This window comes from Helianthus annuus, chromosome 5 (assembly GCF_002127325.2).
Source record: "Helianthus annuus cultivar XRQ/B chromosome 5, HanXRQr2.0-SUNRISE, whole genome shotgun sequence".
In the NCBI taxonomy this organism is placed as follows: domain Eukaryota; kingdom Viridiplantae; phylum Streptophyta; class Magnoliopsida; order Asterales; family Asteraceae; genus Helianthus; species Helianthus annuus.
Window position 1 is genome coordinate 152,076,445 of NC_035437.2, and position 8,207 is coordinate 152,084,651.

The 8,207-nt window shown below is 37.7% G+C and overlaps 1 long non-coding RNA gene across 1 annotated transcript; it reads right to left on the reverse strand.

Annotated features, from left to right (window-relative positions):
* Window positions 1-1,725: 1,725 nt before the first annotated feature.
* LOC110941854 lies at window positions 1,726-3,171 on the reverse strand. Its single transcript, XR_002594462.2, has 2 exons — window positions 2,840-3,171; window positions 1,726-2,388 (listed from the first exon to the last, which is right to left on the reverse strand). It is a non-coding gene; the product is annotated as an uncharacterized LOC110941854 (long non-coding RNA).
* Window positions 3,172-8,207: the final 5,036 nt, after the last annotated feature.

Consider the following 8,207-nt stretch of genomic DNA (forward strand, 5'->3'; position numbering starts at 1 on the left):
GATCGCCGACCTCAACCCAACGCGGACTGTTGATGGTGGTGGGCTGGGTCGGGGCAAGACCTTGTACGCCAGCGTCGAGTCGGGTTGAGACACTGCGAAATGGCGTCGATGTTGTGGGTGATGTTGTGGGTTGGCGTCAGACCGCATTGGATCAAGACATTAAGGGTCAGCAAAAGGTCGTGTCTACGTCAAGATAGTGTAAGTCACGTCAGGTTGAGACATTCAGGTGAGTAGAGGGTCAGGTCGGTTGAGACGGTGCCAATTGGCATTGGGACGAGATGTTGCGGGTCGACAGTTGATCGTGCTGGGTTAGCAGCGGGTCGTGTTTTGATATTGTGGGGTGGCAGCGGGTCGGGTTGGTTCTAAACGTTGTCGATCGGGTTGGGTTGAGAAAGTGCGGGTAGGCTGCGATACGGGTTTGATCTGCAACGAGTGAGTGGTTAACTTTGATTGAAATACATTACATATTGAAAGGATTTTTTTTTTTTTTTGAATGACCAACTAAATCACCGGATAAGCATCCTGAGATGCCCTTAATCGATCAAATGAATCCCCTCCTCCATAATGAGCAAATGCATCCCCTCCTCCATAACAGTTAGAGTTGGATGCATCACGAGCCACCAATTCCGGGGAAAACCTGCCAGCCCGAAGGCCCACTACGGTAAAACCCGATTCAGCTTGGTTTCGAACTGGCGACCTACAGATAGGTCTAGTTCTAAACTTCATTGCCACCACTGATGTCTAATGCTAGTGAGATTTGAACTTAGGACCTTAAGGAGAGAAACCAAATAACTAACTACTAGATCAATTTATCAAAACTTGAAAGAATTTTAAATTCTTCAAAAGAAAGGAATTTAAGGGAATTAATTTCTATTACAATTCTTTTTGCAACCAAACATATTAATACTAGAATCGAAATTCAAATTCCTACAATTTCATGAACCAAAACACATTATTTGACAGAATTCATATTACAATTCCTTTAAATTTCCTTGAATTCAACGAACCAAACCAAAGCATATGGTTTCACCATTTCCACTTACATGTGAAAAATTATTTTTTGTAATTTTGACTTAAAGCGTTGCAAATTATTAATTTAAATCTCTTATTCGTATGGCTTGTGATTTATTTGTTATGCTTGTCACTCGTACTTGAACCTAGACTTGAATTTGGACTTGAACTTACGACATTTGACATGCAATAGGATTGCACATGACATTGCACGTTCCTGTAGATTATACAACTTGTGGACTTGTATTATGATCTCACTTAAGTTACATAGTTATACTACCTCGAACTCTAGATACATGTTAGGTACCTAGGTTATTCCTTGAAACATTATTATTCTATTACTCAAAGCATGTTCCTACTTGTGGCAGGATTTCATTAAACTAAATTTGAAAACTAAAAGTTTGAAACTCAAAACACTTACATGTGTGCGATTGTGAACATTAGGTGCTTTTGTATTTTATAAATTTTAAGAGAAAACAAGTTAAAGGGATAAAAAGAACAAATTATTATACTAGTTGATGATTCAAATGTTGAAAATCCAAATCCAAAACCAAATTCTGTTGAACGTCATCACATTTGAGAAAAATATAATAGGATTAATTTGTTTTAACTGTTGAACGTCATCACATTTGAGAAAAATATAATAGGATTAATTTGTTTTAACTTTTATCTTTGGTGGTGGATTCTCACGAATTAATTGTGGAGCATACAAACTGGACGAAAGAGGACCGATAAATAAAAGTAAAGAAATAAGTGGCAAAGGGAACAAACGATACTGAGAACAAATCATTTATAACTAATTACAAAATGTTGAATACCAGTAGAATCTACTCTAATTCGTATCCAAAGGTTATTTAATTATATTGGTTATGGATATTAAGTATTCAAATATAGATGTCACATATCAAGTTAACAGGTTACAATTCAACTTAAACATTCAAACGAATGTTAGTCATATGTATGTGATTAGTATTCATTCTAGTGTGATTAATTCCGCAATATTGATTCAACGTACGGTTTATAGTGGGTCACCCAATCATGCATAAGGATCAAACTTTTGGTGTATAAGCACATGAATCACAATGCTCTACGTGAGTGCTAAGATCAAGATAATTAAGTTATGTCTATGTAGCCGATTAAACAAAGTTATCACACTAACTATGTTTTGTTGCTTGCTTCATAGTTTCATTTTAGCTTTAGTTTAATTCAATCTTCAATACACCTTTTTGCATTTTCTTATTTATCAAACGAGACTATAATACTCACCATATGTTCCATATGGATACAATGTCCTACTTACCTTAGCTATTTAGGTTAGTTAGGTTGTTACGTTGTCATCAATAGGTGGGTTGGATCTTTACACAAGGAAAGCCGCCCCTGACACAAATAAAACAACCCGAATTTCAAGATTCAATGTGCTGGACATTTAAATAAAATATTTCGTGTTTCTTTGCTTATGAATATATGGTGTTAAATTGTTTGTAGTTTTATGGTATGACTATATCACATAAGAATATAACATATAGAGATCATTTATCATTGTTTTGACACAGGTTCATGTAATATTTAATCCTCCATTGTCTTCGTTCATCTTTATTGAAAACTCAAATTTGATTAAAATGTGGTAACTAGGCTTGTTTGGTTGACACCACGCGCTATTAAGAGTGTTCGGCCTCATGGGCAAGTGATCTCCATTTTTACTTTCGCTATAATGTGGTATTATCAAGTTATTGCTTATTTTACTCTCATGAGGATTGCATGACTAAAGTGTAGGTAAATGATATATGTACTTGGGTCAAGAAAATATGATAAATGAATGATTGCTCACCTTGGAAATTCTGTTTTGACCTATTTTTGGGCACGTTAATCCTCATGAGAGCAAAAATAAACAATAACTCTGATAAGTTACCAACTTAATAGCCAAAGCAAGAACAGATATCACTTGACCATTGAGCTCGACACTCACAATACATGGAAAGGTTCAGCCAAACAAGTCCAGTTGCCTCATTCATCAATCTTTGTATGCTGACTGTTGGATACAAAGAATTGGACCCGGAGACATGACTTGTACTTTCATTTTGAGATGATAAAAGAAACTAACTAGAAGTAAAATCAAACGTATAAATGTAGTGTTTTGCACAAAATAAAGGGTGCTATTTGCATTACTAGTTTTCCATTCTGCTTATATGGTGGGTCTACGACAGAGGTTTCCATGACATAACTAATATGCATAGGAATTGTTATCATGCCCCTCTTATTTCCATATGTTAATGACTTAGCCCACGATATTCAATATTCTTTTCTTGTTGACAAATTCTTCATTTCTCACCTAACCTTCTGTTTTGAGCCACATTATTTTCATGACAACATTTCTGTTTTGAGCCACATTATTTTCATGACAACATTCATAAAAAAATCATTGACGGTATGAACCAAGTGCGCCATCCAATAGGTTATAATGAAGTTTTGTTAATTCGAAGATCAACACAAAATATGATGAAACTCTTGAAGATCCTAGCCTTAGTTTTAAAAAGCGTAAGGCGCTCCGAGACGTTTAGGCCTCAAAAGCCGAGGGGTGAGGCATGGGCGAGAGCCTCACGTACGTGAGGCTTTGCCCTATGTAAATTTGTCTCATTTTTTACATCTGGGCCTTTTTTATCATCTAAAAGATTCATAATCTCTTCATCCCTTTGGTTGTTTCTACGTATTACCCTTCTACGAACCCCAATCTTCACCGGTGTTGACCTAGATGCCACAAAGCGCTGCCACAAGGCCTTGGGGAGTTTCCTTATTGCGTCAACCTGACGCGCAAACTTTAAAACCAAGATCCTAGCTATGGTGGCTATGAAGAATATCTTACTTACATGATCTGGTATATATCGTTTCATTACATTCATGATCAAGATGTCTATTGCCGGAGTAAAGGGCAAACAAGTTCACTGAGTATAAGCTTAAAAATGAAGAATTCATGATTTTTTATGAAGTCATGTAAGGATTTCTATTGGGGGGTCTTCAAATAACGTTATACTTGATCATAAGAGTGATTTGTATTTGTTTCTCATTACAATTGAACTTAATGCACTGACCCGTCATCAATCACTCTTCAAGATACCCAGATTTCAACACTTTTTGTTTGGTGGAGGTGGGGGTTCACGGAAATAGAGATTTTGAAAGAGTAAATGATCATATCAAGAATGTTACGATTGTCACAAATATACAACTACAAACATGTAATATGTACTCAAATGATGAGCAGGTACCTTATTGATTATTGATGCGTAAACACAGTTAAATGTCCATCAATAGCAAAACACCAATATACCGCGGCAGCTACAATGTAATGTAACATGCATGTTCACGTTCATATTGAACTTGATGGACGGATAGACCTTACTCGTAGACCTAGGCAACTACAAGTATGATTCGAACTACAAAAATATAGATGGTATAGAAAAATAGCGCTCCTCCAGGCGAAAACAAAGAAATGAAAACGATAGCAACTCCCAATATCCCTAATGTTGATACATATTATGTGGACGTTACTCGGTTCGGTTCGACTCGGTTTGGTTCGACTCGTTTCGGTTCGACTCGGTTAGGTTCGGCTCAAGCCCGATGTCACGACATTCCTCCGTCGTGCGCCCCAGAGTTCGACACGCGAAGCACGAAGAGCCGCGAACCATTTCCCGCCGACACATCACCATGACATCACCATGATGATGTCATGATGATGTCATAGGATGCATAACTTAACTTGTTGCTTGCTGAATGACGAAAATGTGCCCTCATATATGACGAAACTCCTTGATGAAAGACATGCATTTGCATGAATGACGAAAGACCAGAATGTTAGACGAAAGATCTGCATGATGAAACACCAGGTCTGCTTGGTGATAATGATTTCGACGAAACACTATTCTTTCGTCGGCCATGATGTTTCGTCGAGTTGTTTCGTCGGATCATGATGTTTCCTCGACCTGAGGATGTTTCGTCGAGACTTCCGTCGGCTGCATGTTTCGTCAACCCAGCCTATATATATATGCAGCAAGTTGAAGACACAGAACATGGTGAGACAGAAGACAGAGCCGAGAGAACTATGAGAGAGTTTTAGTGTGTGTGAACTTTATATTGTAATCTTGTACCTGAACTCTTCACATATATACAAGTGTGTGTTAAACATTGAATCTCTGTGTCTCGTGTCTGTCTTAATCTCGGTTTGCTTTCCCGGTTGGATTCCGCATAACCGGGTTTGTTCGTATACAAGGATTTGGCGACTAGATCCTCCGCTAGTTGGACCTACACCTAAAGCGTAGAAGTTATTTTCAGCTGGATCATGATATGCCCTTTGGTAGGTCGGGACCAACATGAAATCACTAGTTCTGGAGTACAACATAGATGTAGATATAACAATATCCACCAAATATCTCGGGCGGTGGGAGCGTGCTTGCAGATATCCTACAAGGTCACGGTAAGGGTATACACCGAAAGCATGTACTTCATGTTCTTTCAGAATGGCAAGTCACCTTCATGCTCAATGGATTCAGCCTGATTATGAAGAAAAGTCAAAAACATCAATAGTCGTTAGGGTAAGGGTATAAATCACACCCATGGTTCAAGTCTTAGCAAGCAATTAGGTATCATCCACTACAGTAATAAGTTCTAGTAACAACAACTGGTCATAAAGATTTGTTTAAACAATTCTCAACAAAAAGCATCAATACTCGTTATCATACGCAAAATGATGCCGGTTATACAGATTTGTTTAAACAATTCTCAACAAAAAACATCAATACTCGTTATCGTACACGAAATGATGCCAAAAAATCCTTCACTATATGAATTTTAGACAAGTATATGCAATATAGATTAAGAATAATGACTAAACCCTAACACACATCTAGATCTCTAGCAATTATCCTTTTACAATGTCAATATCGCAAGAACATTCTCAACAAAGTAAATTCATAATTAACCATACCAAAGCATACGGATTGTATTGTTCAAACCAAACGATTACATGAATAGTTTCTCAAAACATAGATTGGATGAATAAAACCTAAAAACTGATAAAACTCTACACCCAAGAGTGATTATGGTGGATTTAGCCAAGCATAGTGGTGGAAAACATCTTCAATCCTTCGAGTTCAGTAATGATTTCTTCAATTGGATGATAGGATGACTCAAAAACTCTCCTAGAAACCCTCCAAAAAGGTTAGAGAATGAAGTAGTTTAGAATTGGGGCGAAACCCCATTTTAATTCGTCAAAATTTGGTCAAATCCACGAAATTCGTTCATATTAAACATATCTGATTTTCGACGACGCGAGATTTTGCATCGCCTACACGGTGTCGACGTGAATTCATGTTGTCCAACGTGATAAGTAGATGCAGCCGATGCTAGATATGGCGTCAACGATGCCTTTCCAAACCCGTTTTCTCATGCTTTATTTCATACTGTCGATAAACTTGCAAAATGCACCTTAAACCAGTCAAAGCCTACAAAAAACAAACCATAACAAAGTAGTGTATTCTAGAAATCAACTTCGTGTAATTTACCAAAATTAGAACCGTTAAGCTATGGAATTTTACCAACCCAACACCTAGTCACGAATAATCTCATCAAGAACACCTGATTACCGGCAGAACGCCTTTCATACATATTTGATAGAGCTATCATCATCACATGAGCCGTGGTTTCCTTCATAATATTAAATGCAACACTCCTTGTCAAAGTCGATGTAATCACCCCTATTGCCTTTTTGTCCTTTGAGTTCAAAAGTGCTCCGGAATCCTTTTCCATCTTATCCAGTTTTTCTCCAATACAACATCCAAATCTTTTTGACCAAACCATGCTACTACTTGCATTTTCCACCATGCAAGGCCAGTTCCATTGAACTTGTCAATCAAAACTTTCTCTTATTCGGCCATGAATAACAGTCAAAAAAGATTAACAAGAGAAAACCAAGATGAGAATGTTTACCCGAAAACAAGCAATCATCCAAAAGAAAACCTAAACTCAAAGCACCCAAACCGACGACTTCTCCTACAAACCGGAGAGTGACACCAGCGAATAACTACGGTTCAAAACTCAAACCTTAATCACAAAACACTCAACAAAATTAACAAGACAAAACCAAGATGAGAATATTTACCCAAAACCAACCAGTCCTCCGAAAGAAAACATAAACCCGAAGCACCCAAACCGGCGACTTCTCCTACAAACCCGAGAGTGATACGATCGAAGAATAACCACGGTTCCAAAACTGAATCCTTAATCGTAAAACATTTAACAAACACCAGAACAACAACAAACACCCGACAGTGCAAAGTTTAAATTTGTACGGGTCATACTCAGAGGTCTAGTACAGGTCGTACTCACGTTGTCGTCGCCGACAACGACACAACTGGAAAATCTCTCAATGAGCTCTCTCCCTCTCCTACGACTAAACCGTGTGCTTAACCGAGCTAGGGGCTATGATACACTTGTTAGGTATAGAATCAAAGTTGGTTCAAGCGGAAGCAGATAAACACACACACACACACACTAGTAGAAAAATAAAGAATATGAGAATTTACGTGGTTCAATCAAAAATGACTTACATCCACGTGTTGCAACTAGGTATGGAATTTTATTATTACAATTATATCATGGGTATTTAGAGAACAAGATTAGGGTTAACTTCTTAATCAACAAGTTAACTAAATGGGCCAAAACTAGGGCGGCTACCAAAACGCATACGAACGCAACACCCAACACCGCCATCGCCACCACCACACGGTTCGTATTTCCTAACACACCACCCTCGTGAAATTGTGGTTTATTGTTGATATTTCGTTTAGGGCTTTTGCAAGATTTTGTTCATTGGTGATTTTTACTTCTATAATTGTTTTGACAACATATTGACTTCAATTAGGTAGTAATTTGAGTCAATCCCATTGTTGCACTATTTTTCGTAAAGTATTACAAAAATTTACAAAGTTTCTTGTAAATTGGGGTTTTTTTTTTGTGTGCTCTTAAACAGTTGGAATGCATGAAGATGAACCGCTAGATCTGATAATGTAACTTATATTTTTTAAACAAAGCAAAAGATAGATTTCCATTCAGTCTTCTTTGGCGATGCACATTCATTCACGCATAACCAACTTGTTGAAGAACTGAGTGAGAGTGAGGCGCCACCACCGATGGTTGCAGGTTTCGAT